Source organism: Lampetra fluviatilis, chromosome 9 (genome assembly GCF_964198595.1).
Source record: "Lampetra fluviatilis chromosome 9, kcLamFluv1.1, whole genome shotgun sequence".
Classification (NCBI taxonomy): Eukaryota; Metazoa; Chordata; class Hyperoartia; order Petromyzontiformes; family Petromyzontidae; genus Lampetra; species Lampetra fluviatilis.
The window spans coordinates 1,905,555-1,920,574 of NC_136283.1; positions in this window are offsets into that span (position 1 = coordinate 1,905,555).

The following is a 15,020-nucleotide window of genomic DNA, read 5'->3' on the forward strand; positions in this document are numbered from 1 at the left end:
CCGTCCATAAATGACGTCACGCACCTAGGGGGCGAGGGGGGTCAGACATTTGTGACGATGTGTGACGAGAGGGGGCGGGGGGGGGTTTGAGAAATGTGACGTCACATCAAAATGCGCAACTTTAAATACATATTAATTGAATAGAATTGTTATAACAGCACTAATTTTTATAAATTTTCATTATTAACTATTTGATTATTTTAATTTATGAAGGTCACCTTTTATTTATTCCATGAAGGAGCATTTTGCTTCTCCATGGGAAAATGGAGAAGCATACATTTGGTAAAAAAAATTATTATTAAACATTTTGATTCGAATGATTCTACCAGGGCTTTTCATTCTGTGAAATGAATATGTGATTGTTATAATTGTACACTCCATTTTGCTTCGTTCTACTACAAAGTTTCAAGTTTTTTTTATAGTTATAATTACTTTTAATATTTTATAATTATTAGAGAATTTCAATATAGTATTCTGAACATCTGCAGTTTTAGTTAGACGTTGAATATTTTCAAGTGAATTTCATGCTAAATTTCATCTTTCAAACGCCTTTTTAATAAATGTTTTCTCCTACAACATCAGAGTGCAGCGCCACATTAAATACGCACTACAATGACAATTGTTTAAAGTGATTTTAAGCATGTTTTATTTTCAAAATGGAAATATGGTTTTTTGGGGGGGGGGCAGAGCTTTGTGACGTCATAGTTGAGGGGGGGGGGGTGACTTTTTGTGACGCCGTGTGACGAGGGGGGTAGGGGGGGTCAAAATCGGCCAAATCGCGTGACGTCATTTATGGACGGCCCCTAGCATTTTTGTAGCCAATAACACGATGGCCTTAAAGGGAAAAATAACATTAGGCAACGTTTCAGGCAATGGCCCCCACGCAGCAGTTTGTAACTGTCATCTGTGAATATTGCGTGTGGTCTGCTGGGCAAAGAGGCTAAAGCAAATAATCGCCATTGCACGGAGTGGCGAAATGTTAATGCCCTCGCCTGGTATACAGGAGGTCGTGGATTCATTCCCGACCCTGATGCCTGTACATTTGGAGCTGCATGTTCTCCCCGTGGTCGCGTGGAATTTTCTGCTGGTCCTCCGGGGTTTCCCTTCACATTTAAAAACATGCGTTTTGCGTACTTGGCTGCTATACATCCCCACATGGTAAGCCACTTCATTAGACTATCATTTGTGGCCATGTAACTTCTGAAAAAATAAATATTTAGTTCAGCGGGCCTTACCTGCTAAAATGAAAGTGAATGCGCTTGGCCTGGACACATCATGGGCGAGACTGGCTATTGAATGGCAGCCGGAAGAGGGAAGACGACCAGAGTTGAGTTGGAGAGCTGAAATCACTTGACGTCCAGTGGCGAGATGGATTTTGACAGCGCATGTTAATGAGGGATGGCGACCAGCATCGGGAAGCCATTATCAGGACGATGTTACGAAATAATATTTTTTTTACTTTTACCATGTAAGGCCCACTGAGCTTCATAGCTTTTTTCAGAAGCGACCTGGCCACAAATGATAGCTAAATTAATTGATGATGATACCAGGCGCCCCCATTGCTTATGGATGATTGTAGAGTTGTAAAATATGATCATGACACATGTATAGGGCTATGTTTTGCTGGTATCAAGCTGATGAGAAATAATAGGTAAAGCCTATTTATTTTCAGCACTATAATGACAATGATTATGATGTTTCAGGTGGTGAAGAATGTGATTTTTTAAAATTGTTCATTCGTATTAACATGATATCATAGCCCACAATTACAGCAGACTGCTAACACACACCATTAAGCATGTAATTGATAAGAGGGGACGCTTACCCATTCATTCACTCAATTCGTTCACCAATTCATTCATCCATCCATTACATTCCAAAAATGTTCGCACTTAAACCACTCCACATCCTCCGCCCCTTCCACCCCCACGCCCCCTCCCCTCCCTCTCCCCACCCCACAAGCCCAAACCGCCCCTCTCATTTCTCCCGGAGCCGCGCTTTACTGAGCGCTGCTATTACATTAGCCCAGATGCTGGGTCATCAATAATTCACGTTGATTAAGACACATTAATTTTGTTACACGTGCTGGCGCGCGACACTTGGAACCAATTACACGCCGCGAGGAAACGGTGGGGGGGGGGGGGGAATGAGTAAAGGTGGTGGATAGAGGGAAGGGGGCAGCGGGGAGGGAAGGGGGCAGCGGGGAGGGTGGGGGGGAGGTTAATTTAAGTCCTAGTCCGGGTCGGCGACCCAGCACACCACATCAATAACAGTTATCGCTATTAGTCAGGTGCCACCTACTCCAGTCTACCAGGGCAAACAGAACAATTTTAGTGAGAAATTAATATCAAAAAAGATTATAACTACGCGGGATTTAGGGTGGGAGTAGTTATCGTGTGGATATTCTTGTCCCCGTCACAGGAATGTGGAACTCCACCGAAAGATTTAGAAGTTGGAGCATCGGTAATAAATCATTATCATAATCACCCTTGCGGAGTATCACTTTTGACAGAGATAATCTCGACTAATTCCAGATTTGAAGTTTTCGTTACTGCAAGGGTCCATACTCTTTGTTTTTTTTTCGGTAAAGTAACGTAGGTAAAAAATAAAATAAAAATAAATTAAATCACGACGTTTCGGAGGCAACACAAGCTTATTTTTTTACCTACATGACTTTACCGAAAAAAACCAAAGAATAGAATTTCGACTGTCAAGAAAAGTAAGTGGGCTTGAGCAGGACACGTCGCTATCGAAGTGATGCTGGCCGTTGGTCGAGACGAGTGACGGAGTAGCAGCCAAGGCAGAGAACGCGGCGCTCCCCAAGAGATCAGACGTGGAGATGGAGCGATGAAATTTCATCGCATCACTTCGATAGCGACGTGTCCTGCTCAAGCCCACTTACTTTTCTTGACAGTCGAAATTCTATTCTTTGGTTTCTGTGTGTGCAGGTTCCAGGCGGATCGTGAAATCGGGGGACCAAGAGACGTGGAGAATTTTTGGGGAGGCATTCATCCAGCAGTGGACAGATAATGTGGCTTATGATGATGATGATGGCGGTAAGCCAGCAAGGTCTAGCTATTGCGGACATGACGTTGTGCCATATTTCTCAGCATCACCCGTTATTACATTATCACGCAAATTGAGTGAAATGATTAAAAAAATGTGCCACATTACATTTTCTAAATGTGCATTATTAAAACAGCAGCTGCTGCTCAGTGTAGATGGATGGTAACAACTGTTTCATCGTTTACACGCCCGTGTCCAATGTTGATCGATTTCAAACAACAACTTACAGCCCGTTGCATAACCTTCCTGAATAGATTTTCGTTTAGTAATTTTCTCTTTCCCTACTTTTTTCCTGCATTGTGCTGTCGGTGTCACGTCCTGCCCGTGAGATTAAGAATCCATGCGAAACTCTCGCAGGGGAGTGCATTCGTTGTCTCGCGCTAACGAGAAGGGCCCGCGGAAAGCAACATCAGAGAACTACATCTGAGATCCATCCGCGTGAACTCTTATCTGCACTAGGGGGTACCGCTGCATGTCCCACCCACCCTGCTACACAGATACGTGTTCTTCGCATGTCAATTCCATATATATATTATTTTCAGAGCTGATATTTAGCAGGCACACTTTGACATCCTTCACCAAAATGCACTGACCAGGATGGTGAAGTATGGTCCAACGATATCCCTACGACCGCCACGGTGTGCGGATGCATTCGTCTAGCAGTGGATTGACAAAGGGCTATAAGTTACTACAAATAAAAATACACATTTAATTAATCCTCCCATCACACAAAACCTTTATCAAGTATCATCATTCCCCTTTAGATTAGGTAACGACACCAAGCTGGTATCGCGTGCAATCGCAAAATTCCACCCGGTCAAAACTGCCGCAGGGCAATAATTGGCACTCGCATTAGTATTACCATTATCAAGTGTGTGTGTGTATACGTCGCACGGGCGCGCGCCGCCGTAGGAGCGCATTTAGTTGGAGCGATGCCCCGAGGCGAGGGTTCCACGCCGCTTACTCGTGGCGCGCGTTCGGGGAGAGCGTGTCGCGCTATCAGACGGCTTGGTGCGCGCGTGTCACGGCAGAACAAACAACTCATGTCGATCGCCCTAATTGTTTTGTGACTAATGGATGGCCGCGAGGCGAGCGGCGCTCTCCGAGTCGCTCTTTAATTGCGCTGCATTTTTAATGATAAGGGCGCGCGCGCGCGTCTGTGTGTGCGCGCGCAAGTGTGTGTGCGCGCACGCTGACTCCCCCCCCCCCCCGCCGATGCCATCGCTCACTCACCACGGCCAGCCAGCCACTTACGAAGCCTGACAGCCGGGCCAGCCTCTCTCTCTCACTCGTAGTAGTTTCATTCAGCGAGTGCGTAATCACCGAGCCATGCGATAGCGTCCTCGATTGAAGGTTGTCTGCGCAGAGACTTTGCCCTGTCCGGAACCTGTTCAGCAAGGCCTCGCTAACGGCGTGGCAGGTCGAAGCCAGTTGGTGCCCTCAATTCCTCCTGCCAGGCAGTCCTCTCACCGCCACCCTTTCTGTGGAGTGTGCACGGACCTGCACACCAAAAAGCTACGCCGATGCATCCATGTGGGAGGAGTAGTGAAGCTTGGTATAAGGTGGCATGAAGTCGTCTTGGCGTGTCTGCATACATCGACCGTAGCACAAAGAGGTCGTGAGCGGTGTCATTGTATGAGCTATGAAACTCTTTTTCACAGATGTTCACGCGGTGACCGGGCGGCTCAGAGGTCAGAGAGCCGAGCTGCCACCGCCAAGATCCATGTATTGAATTCAGCTGTCAGCCGCCTGTGTTTAAAGCAGGGTCTCAAGTGTAGCGAGCTGATGCTCTCATCCTCGGCACCAAAATAAAAATCCTTCACGTACAATTTGGTTTACCCGCTTAATCTGGACAAATTCCACATCTCAGAATTATAAACGTTGCTTTGACTTGTCACGCGACAAATAATGTTACTCTCTGCAGCAGCGTGTGGGGGGTGAAGTGCTGTCTACTACTGCGTGGACCAGAGGTCACTTGAAAGGAGAGAGGTAGAAGGGAAATAATAAAATAATAAAAAATAAAACATAATAAAATACAATTCTCACGACGTGTCGGCCACAACGCAAGCAGCCGTCCTCAGGTGAAGAACAGGTCTGTCGGAAAGACAGCGTCGTTCATTCAGACGCTGTCTTTTCGTCGTTCATTCAGACGCTGTCTTTCCGACAGACCTGTTATTCACCTGAGGACGGCTGCTTGCGTTGTGGCCGAAACGTCGTGAGAATTGTATTTGATTATGTTTTATTCTTATTATTTCCCTTCTACGTGACTTTACCAAAAGAACCAAGAAAATGAATCCCTGCAGTCACGAAAGCTTTAAATCGAAAATGAGAGAGGTAGTTCTCTGATATCCACTTCCGTGGGTCGTTCTCTAACACGAAGGGTCGTACGGCTCTGCGAGAGTTCTGCTTACGCGTGAATGCTCGGTGCAGGCACGAGAGGAGTCATCGCGGGAGATACACCGCTCCCCACCCACCGCGTTCCTGGGGCACAAACGCGGAGCCACGTGACTCGATGGATGCTGCATTCACTGTGGCGCTGCCCCGCAGAGACAAGGCGGCGTGTCGCAGAGTGTCACTCCGCTCGCGCGAGTGCCAGCGAACACGCGTGCGATAGGTGACACGCGTGGGCGCACACGTGCGTTGTCAAATACAAACATGCACGCATGCACACACACAGAAATACAAAGATCCCCCGTATAGCCTTGGCAGACGTTTGTGGTAAGTGCTGTTAGCGAGTAGCAGCACGAGACACATGAGGGGGTGGGTGGCCAGAACCACGCTCGACCACCTTTGTATCTCCAGTGTTAATGTGTACACACTGAAACAGCTACTCGTGTAAGCTTGAGTCGACCTAGGAGAGGCCCATCACCGGTACAGATATTTGTCACGTATATTCGTCGCCAAGTTCGTAGTGCGCTAACCACTGCGCCACCGGCTTGCCATGAAAAAAAACCCTACACACATACACACACAAAAAGACACCAACTCCGTTTCACTCTCTCTCACACACACACACGCATGCACACGTAAACTGACTCAACATCGGCAGCATCCGCGCTCACTGGGGTGTGAGTCTTAAACACGCGGCTCTCATTAAATCTGCCGACAGAAAGATTTATCCTCGACTTGCAGGAGCAGGCGCGCGCGGTGGAACTCCGTGGATAACCGTAACGTTACAAGTCCACAATAACCCGGGGGCTGCTAACTAAAACAACTTGGGTTTAATTTAACGCACCGCTTGTGTCCTGCGGGCAAAATTACACAGCATCGCTGTGCACGCTGTAAATATGTATTTGTGACAAAGACAAAGATCCCCCGTATAGCCTTGACAGACTGCCGGGGCAAGTGCTCTGAGCGAGAAGCTCCTTTGAAGGCCGGGACGGTACGCGAAGGGGGTGGGTGGCCAGTACCACGCCCGACCGCCTTTGTCCCCACCAGTGGCGATGTTTACACACCGCACCGTAGACTCATTTAGGACTGAGTCGACCTAGGGGAGAGAGGCACAGGACCGCTTCAGATGTCCACGTGACAAGCCACTTCGTTGAGCTATCCATGTGTGGCCCACGTCGCTTCTGAAAAAGAGCGATTTCGCTCAGCGGGCATTACCTGTTAAAATTACCCCAAAAAATATTGTAAGTTTTCATAATCATCACTGGTGTTGGCCGTAAACGGAAATTGAACTCGGGTGGCCAGGTTCGTAGCGCAGCTAAACGAGGTAGTCGCATGTCTCGCCTCGATCTGTTCCCCCCACCGATTCTAGCTGTGAAGTGTCGATGTCGTTGGTTGCGCTACCCACGAACTGAATTCGATTCCCGGCCACGGCTGACATCGGTGATTCGGTCCCGGGCTTCCCCGACGTCGATTCAGCCTTACGTGAATGCCTGGTGCGGAGTGCAAACATCAGGACTTTGAAGACAAAGGCGGCCTGGCGTTGTGATTGCTACCCCCCCCCCCCCTCCTCTAGTGCTACTATGCGTCGCTGGTGCGCCTGGCTGACCTTCACAGATGCCTGCTGACACCACTCGTCCCAATAGTCCGTGTCGGCTTATACATGGAGGGTCTTAGCAGTGCAACGTGCCATTGTGCCACCGCCGCACCGCGTATACACTCTCGTGCGTTTACATCGCTGCGTTCCAAGCGCGCCGAGAGCAGTGGCAACAACATACATTGTTGTACTGTACTATGACCCAACGTCTACGTTACCTGCCTTCACCCTCCCCCCCCCACTGACGAGGGGGGAGAAGCACCGTCAAACAACCCCATCGCATCGCACTGCGTGGGAGGCTCTTAATCGGCAGTGGATTGACAAAAGGCTGTAACATATGCATCGCTATCTTTGAGGGTCTCTGTTATTCAACATCCGTTTACGAGCGTAAGCCCGAGGGTACATGTCTTGTCGGCAAATTGTCTTGTGTTTTTCGTAATAAATCTGTTTAAATTGCTTTAATAAGCAAATTTGCTTTACGTTACGCAAATAACACCTTGCCAATGCGTTACTTATTACTGGCAAAGTTGAATCGATCAGAAAACAAACTAGTTTAGCATAAAATTCGTCTCCTTCATATCACCGTCTCTCCACGTGAAAGATAAAAGGGCCGTGTTTCTTACACCAGTTCGTAAATTCAGCAGCATTGATTCAGCACAATCAAAACTCTGTACGGATCGGTAGTTAAGAGTATCATCAAATTATACTGGTAGGAACCTCCGGGTTACACCGGCCCACAGGGGATTATTGTGTCCGTCCGTCGTGCATCCAATAATGGGAGGGGTGGGGCTGGGTAGAGAGGGGAGGGTGGAAAGGGGTTGGGTGGGGAGGGGCTGGTCACCCCGTGGTACCCTTATAAAACTCAACGTTTAACCTACTCACGCTGGCTTGTGCTCGCCCTCACAGTCGGCCATATTTGCGGAATACACCACGCCGTCGTTGACCCTGGCCATTGACCGAGCGACCCAACGTTCCCACCAGCTCCCTCCGCAGGAATGTGTTGTAGAGCCCTCTGTCAGGACACTGCTAGATGAAGGCCTCTCAACGCCGGGCGTCTCGTGGGGACGATTCGATCATACTTCACCACTCTGGTTAGTGCGGGTTGCTGAAGGCGGCGAGCACGGACGTGAGAGCATGGAAGTGCATAAAAACAATGGACATTGTCCCACTCCTCTCTGCTACTCACCGAACGGACAAACGTCAGCTCTTCGTCACATGCACATGTCGTGCATGGGAGGTCGCCCATCCAAGCGTTGTCCAGGCGCAACCCCCGGCTTATCTTCCGATATCTGTTGTCCTGAGTTTGTTTTTCCCCCCGCACCTCCGTTGAGCGCGGTTGGCTACGTACGGTTCGAAAGAAGTTCGAAATGCATACATCTCACGAGATCTGGCGCGCGTATTCCGGGTGATTTGGGCAAAGGCAAATTAAATCAAAGATGTGAAACCCATAATCATCTAAATGAGCTGTTATCTGGAGCATAGACGCGGGAGCGCGGAGGGGCAGCACACAAATGCATGAGCACAACTTGAATATAATTGGGGGGGGGGGGGTATGGGCAAATAATTATACAAAAAATGCAATTCCCCAGAGAGGAAATAGTGGGTCTGTGTTTAATGATTTCATCCAAACACGTGCTGCTTAATATATTGCTTAATTAGATGAACATAAAGAGCAGAAGGTGCTGCTTTCGTGTGAAGGGAGACACAAAATTTAAACCAATAAAGTCAAACTGGGCCTCCTGGATTGTAAAGCTCGGTTATGAGAAAACGGGGAGCCATTTTGACATTGATCCCAGGTTTCTTCCCCAAACCTTTTTACAGCCCTTTCTTAATCCACTGCTGGATTAAGTCCCAGGGTGTGTGTCTGATCTTGTGTGTGTGAACGTACGTCGCCGTGCTGGTCAACGCGCGTTGGTGAACGTCAGGTGGAGTCACCGGCTTGGATCAGAAATCACCCGCGCCACTTTACTCCACCGTGGCCGGGAATTGAACTCAGGGCCACCGACATCATCACAAGCCATGATCAATCCCCTGCTGGATGAAGGACTCCGCACGTCGTGGCCACAGGCCGCGATTCTAGCGATGCGACGATCCACCTGGCACTTGCGAACGAGATTATTTAATCGATCCGTCTCCGCCGTTGACGTTCTTTCGGACGCGCCACCTTCCTTGGCTGCCAATCCCGTCGCTATTCTTGACCATCGGCAAACGATTCCCTCGAGCGACGCGTTCTGCCCATGCCAACTTCACGGTGTGGAACATCTTAAACCGGCGATTTTTTTTCTCTGATCCACGTGCTCCTCTCTCTGTCCGTATTCTCCAGATTATTAATAAAGGCACTTTACATCCCTGGTGGGGTTTTTTTTAAAGAAAAAAGTTGTGCTTATGTTTTATAATCTGGAACGTGTGTGTGTGTGTATGATACCAGGTAACAGCAATTGCCCCAACATTCTATGAAGGCGATATGGGGCATATTTGTCTTTGATACCAGGTCACATTAAATTTCGATTTAAAGCTTTCGTGACTGCAGGTGAAGACCAGGTCTGTCGGGGAGGTGAAGACGAGGTCTGTCGGGGAGACAGACCTGAGGACGGCTGCTTGCGTTGTGGCCGAAACGTCGTGAGAATTATTTTATTATGTTTTATTTTTATTATTTTATTACTTCCCTTCTACGTGACTTTACCGAAAGAACCAAGAAGACCAGGTCACATTCTTGACACCGGAAAATAGGTTTGGGGCGCGTTCTACTTCCCGGACCGTCTTACAATCCTGACAATACGGTACATCCAAGTAAGTGCTGTCCTATACATAGACCCCCCTACCTCGCCATAGCAACGTGGCATTTCCACTACTGACTCAGGGCTGTTAGCAAGATAACCACAGCGATAATGCGTGTTTGAGCAACGAATCACTGACTTTTTTGTATCCAACCGTTACTTAGCACAAGACATCTCTTGATTGCCTTTCCAAATGCAGTAATATCACTGACCGTTCTATTTCAAGAGATAAACTCCAAGAGTTAATTTTATAATTGCACAGGTTGTGGCGCACGCGCCGGATGGGGGCGTCTCGTGTGTGCTGCGTCGAGTTTTCATTTTCGTTATTCTTTCTCTCCCCCTCTCTCTCTTTCTCTTCCGCGAGCTCTCCTGGCTGCAATAATATTTAATTAAGTAGTGCCCTGCCTCTATCGTTTTATTACTTGCTTAATTAGCTCGTGCCGTGATGGGTGCACGCGGGAACCGCCCGATCGTCGTATTCAGCGCGCGGCTCCAGCACGCGCACGAGTGTCGTGCCTGCAGAATCATCCGTAATGTAGCTCGTGTTATAGCCCCCTATGTCATCATCACCACCACCACCTGCCCATCGTGTTTATTAAAACAGCCGTACCAACGGTAACCCCTATTGAAGTATGCTGCCCTTTGTAGGCATGCATTTAAACGATTTGACGATTCGCTTCCACGCAGCACTAAGGCGGTAGCTATCCGAACGGTTAAAGTTATTTTTTATTGATTTCAATTTCGATAGACTATCTAATTAGTCTTGGCCAGTAGTAGCTAGTTTTGCACAGAACATCATTATCAAAATCAATCAAGAAATAAATAAATACTTTAACCGTTTGGATAGCTACCGCCTTTGTGCTGCGTGGAAGCGAATCATCAAATACTACATTATTGAAATGCATGCCTACAAAATACGGAATATCGTTGGTACGGCTATTTTAATATACACAATAGATAGGAAGGACAAGTTCAAAGGGCTCCCATAATGCATCATGCACGTTGCCTCAGTAATCCCCCCCCCCAACGTGGCGCAAGAGCGCGGAAGCGTGGTAACCACATCTACGTCTCGATATAAGGAACTAAAAGGTGGACTTCTCCACAAACCTAGCTGTCGCCTGATGAAGCTTGTTGTAATTACTGGAAAAACATTGTACTCAGTAAATGCTGTGACTTGGCTCTCCAACACACCGGTGTGCTGTACTCGTGACGAATTGGCCACGTTCTGTTAACATGACAACCCTTACTAGTTGGCTGTGTCGGGTGGTGGCGGGTTTTAACAACACATCTATATATTTATGCGATCTAACCCAAAAAAAACCTCTATTATGGATGATATTGGTCGCGAAAGTCCCCTACTACGTGTTAAATCGCCATCATCATTGTCGGTAGCAGCAGCCATTTCCATGATCACACATCATCATCATCGTGATCATCCTTTTCATCATCATGTGGCCCGCGCAGCCATACACAAGGCGAGACGAGAATCCATTCAATTCGTCATCATCATCAGCAGCATCAGCAGGAGACATTATTATTATTATCATCATCATCATCCATTGCATCACCATCAGTCATGGTTTGTCTGCTGCTGGAGCAATGACTCCCCACGATGTCTCCATACCTCGAGGTCCCGCGATCCCACGATCCATCGCACTAATGCACACGATCGTATCTCTTTGATATTTCCATAACTTCATTGTATTATAATAATCAAAACATTTTCTTTCCGAGCCGACTTGAGCTACAGGAAATTAGTTATTTCATAATTTTACATTGATTTGTGTTGGTGCAACATTTTTGATTTCTCAAACGAGCAACTTTATTTTTCGATGAATTGTCTTCATCGGCGCACTTCGTTTAATTTGTTTTCGTTTCGCCAATTTAGTGACGCAGGCCACCTTTGCAAACGAGACTGTCTATGCTGGTCTCTTTTTAGCTCTCAGCTGGTCACACGAAATTAACTCCAAACATGAACAATATTAGCAGGTTCTTTCATCGGCCATCATCATCGTCATCGTCGTCGTCATCATCATCGTCATCGTCGTCATCGTCGTCATCGTCATCATCGTCGTCGTCATCATCATCGTCATCGTCGTCGTCGCTTCTGGTCATGATGTGTCCTGCCCAAACCTCACTGACTTTTCTCAACAGCCAGGCCATGACCAACCCATCAGTGGATTGACATAGGGCTGTACCCATAATGATGCTCACGATAAGACCGAAGGTCTATTCAATTGTATTAAATTGGTCTGATCAGACGCGGTTAACACTGCCACCTGGCGGCTAAAGTGCAGAATAGCAAATTACGAAATCATTGACGCCTCACCTCTCACTTTAATACGTAGTAAGGAGGCTTTCGCGACCAATATCATCCATAATATAGTTTTTTTTGGGTTAGATCGCGTAAAGATATAATCTAATCTGTCATTGTACGTTGAATTTCCTTTGCACCGTACGTCGCCAACCGTGCTATTCGGAGGCGCTAACGTGTTTCAGGAGCGATGCTCGCCACGTGGAGGATGGGTGGGTGGACCACGAAGAGATGGGAGTATACGCGAGACGCACAGCTCTGCAGAACAATGAGTTACAGTGCCTGTGTGGTGCAGTACATCAAATAGGTCGTTGATCTGTTAATGCAGAATTTGAGCGCTGACATATCGGGAGCAGGTCGAAGTCCTTTTAAAAAACTGAACTTAATAATTAAATATTCGTCAATAAAATGTTCTAAAAAACTACAAAACATTTATGTAATAGGTGACGTTTTGGGGAACGATCCTCTTTATCTCTCAGCTATGAAGGGCTGAAGGGCTATTACCTAACACGTCACGCATTTTATGTTTTGTTTGACTTGTAGGGCGGTGTTATTGACAACTGTGTTGTGATTGTGTTATTTCTGCTTGTGTGACTACGGTCAGTGCAGTATCTCAAATATGTTTCTACTGAATAATGAAAAAACAAATACCGATGCGCGTAACGCAAAAGAATATCACATACCATGCATGACACGTGGACCATGAACAAGGACATTAAGAAAGAACATGGAGCCAAGAGCGAAAGATGTGCACATGCGATTGGAGAGGTGTTTGATTGCAGATACAGGGTGCTTCAAAAAAATGTGAACACTTCCGAAAATTTGCAACAAGACCACAATTAATGTGCCGGCTCTGGGCTCTGGAGACCACCTGGAGAAGATTCCAGGCACGCGTTGACAATTATGGCGAACAAGTGGAGATTCTTTGACTTTTTTAAGCTATCAACATCACATTTGTTATGTTACAGTGAAGTATCCGTTCTTTATCAATTAAAAACGATAGTCCCATATTAGTGTAAAACAAATTGAAGCATACTCTTAGGTTTTTTCGGTAAAGTCACGTTATTTTCATTTATTATTATTTTTTTTTATTAGTATTATTCTTTTTTACCTACGTGACTTTACCGAAAAAACCTAAGAGTATGAATCCTTGCAGTCATGAAAGCTTCAAATCAAGAATTGTTTTGAGGCACTCAAGTTAAATACTCGACACATCATTTTGGTGGCTTAGAAAAGTGAATGAGATGGGCAGTAATCCAATGGCCGGTGGTCGAGGCTAACGACGGAGTAGAAGCCGAAGGAGAGAAACGCGCACGAGAATACGTCCAGCGAGGAGACGTAGCGGCTACGGGAGTCCGCTTGCTACACCGCAGGACCACGAGAGAGATGGGCGACTACGTGAGCAAAGGCCGTCGTCCAGCAGTGGACCGATCATGGCTGATGGTGACTCTAAACAGTCAATGGAACTCTGCATCATTGTGAAACAGAAATTGTGTAAACGGGACGTTAAACCCAGATTAGTGATTGCGCTAAAGGCAACATCTTTCAAATACCGTAAGTTAAAATGATTGAACAACACCTTTGTCAATCCATCGCCCGTACTAAGGGCTTCTCATGCCGAGTGGGTCACGGAGATTACTCGAGCATACTTCCCTAGGCGCGTCGGTGCCAGTCGGTGGGCAAGGGGGTGGGGAGGCGAACCACACTTTTAGACACCGCTCGCCACCGACGTTACCCGTAGCCAGGAATGTGACTCGTGTTGCCAGGTTCACAGCGCGGTTGTGTGCTAAGCACCGAGCCACTGCTCACCCACGGTGTCTGGGGCAACCTCTAACCTGTAAACATTTATTTTGCGCCCAATCTAAAGGCCAATGTTTACCCAACGTCAATTAAACAGTAGCGGGCAATGTCGCTAGCTGATGATAATGTAACACGCCGGCGAGATCCTTCGATCATCAGAATCAGCGATGATCTAACCACTGCCGTGTCGCCATCCCTCACTACCGCGCGATGCGACAATCCATCCGGACCTGAACATGAAGGCCGGCGCGGCACCCCTTCCGAGGGGGTGGCGTGGTCAGAACCACGCCCGGACACCTTTGTCTTTCCAGTGCTGATGTTTGCACTCGGCGTCAGGTGCTCATGTCAGGCTGAGTCGACCAAAAGACAAAAATCCCCCGTGTAGCCTGAACAGACTGTTGGAGCAAGTGCTGTTAGCGAGCACCTATGAAGACCCGCATGGCACACGAGCGGGTGGGTGACCAGCATTACGCCCGGCCGCCTTTGTCTCTCTTGTGACGACGTTTCTAAACATCGCACCAGGTACTCATTTAAGGGTGAGTCGACCTAGGGGAGGCCCAGGACCGGTTTTAGATCATCGTCACTGATGACGGCCGTGAGCGCGAATCTAACTCGACCACACACACACTTAACAGCACGCTCCACCAAGAAACTGGCCAAACATCTTTGAGCAACACCTTTCTGAAATCGGGTCTGGAGACTCGCAGATGTGATACCTGTCCACACTGGATAAGTAGACCTCCGTTTGGCCTTGACACGTGAATAAAAATAAGTCCATCATCCTACAAAATTGGCTTTCAAGACAAGTAATATCAAGTAACGTTAGGGCAAACAAACCCTAGACTGGTGTCAACATTCTAAGTCTCACCATTACACAGCCTTGTTAGACACATGCCGTTGGGTGGCAACATGTTATTGGCAAGAGCACTCAATTGAAGCTTTGGGGCCCATTTCAACGCAACAAAGCAGTAGGTCACGAACTTGCACCTGGGCGGTGGAGGTGCACACATGTTGACGGAACTCCTTTATCCGTGGGCGTCAAGAAGGTGCCATACCCTGGCTCAACCAGCTTCGACTA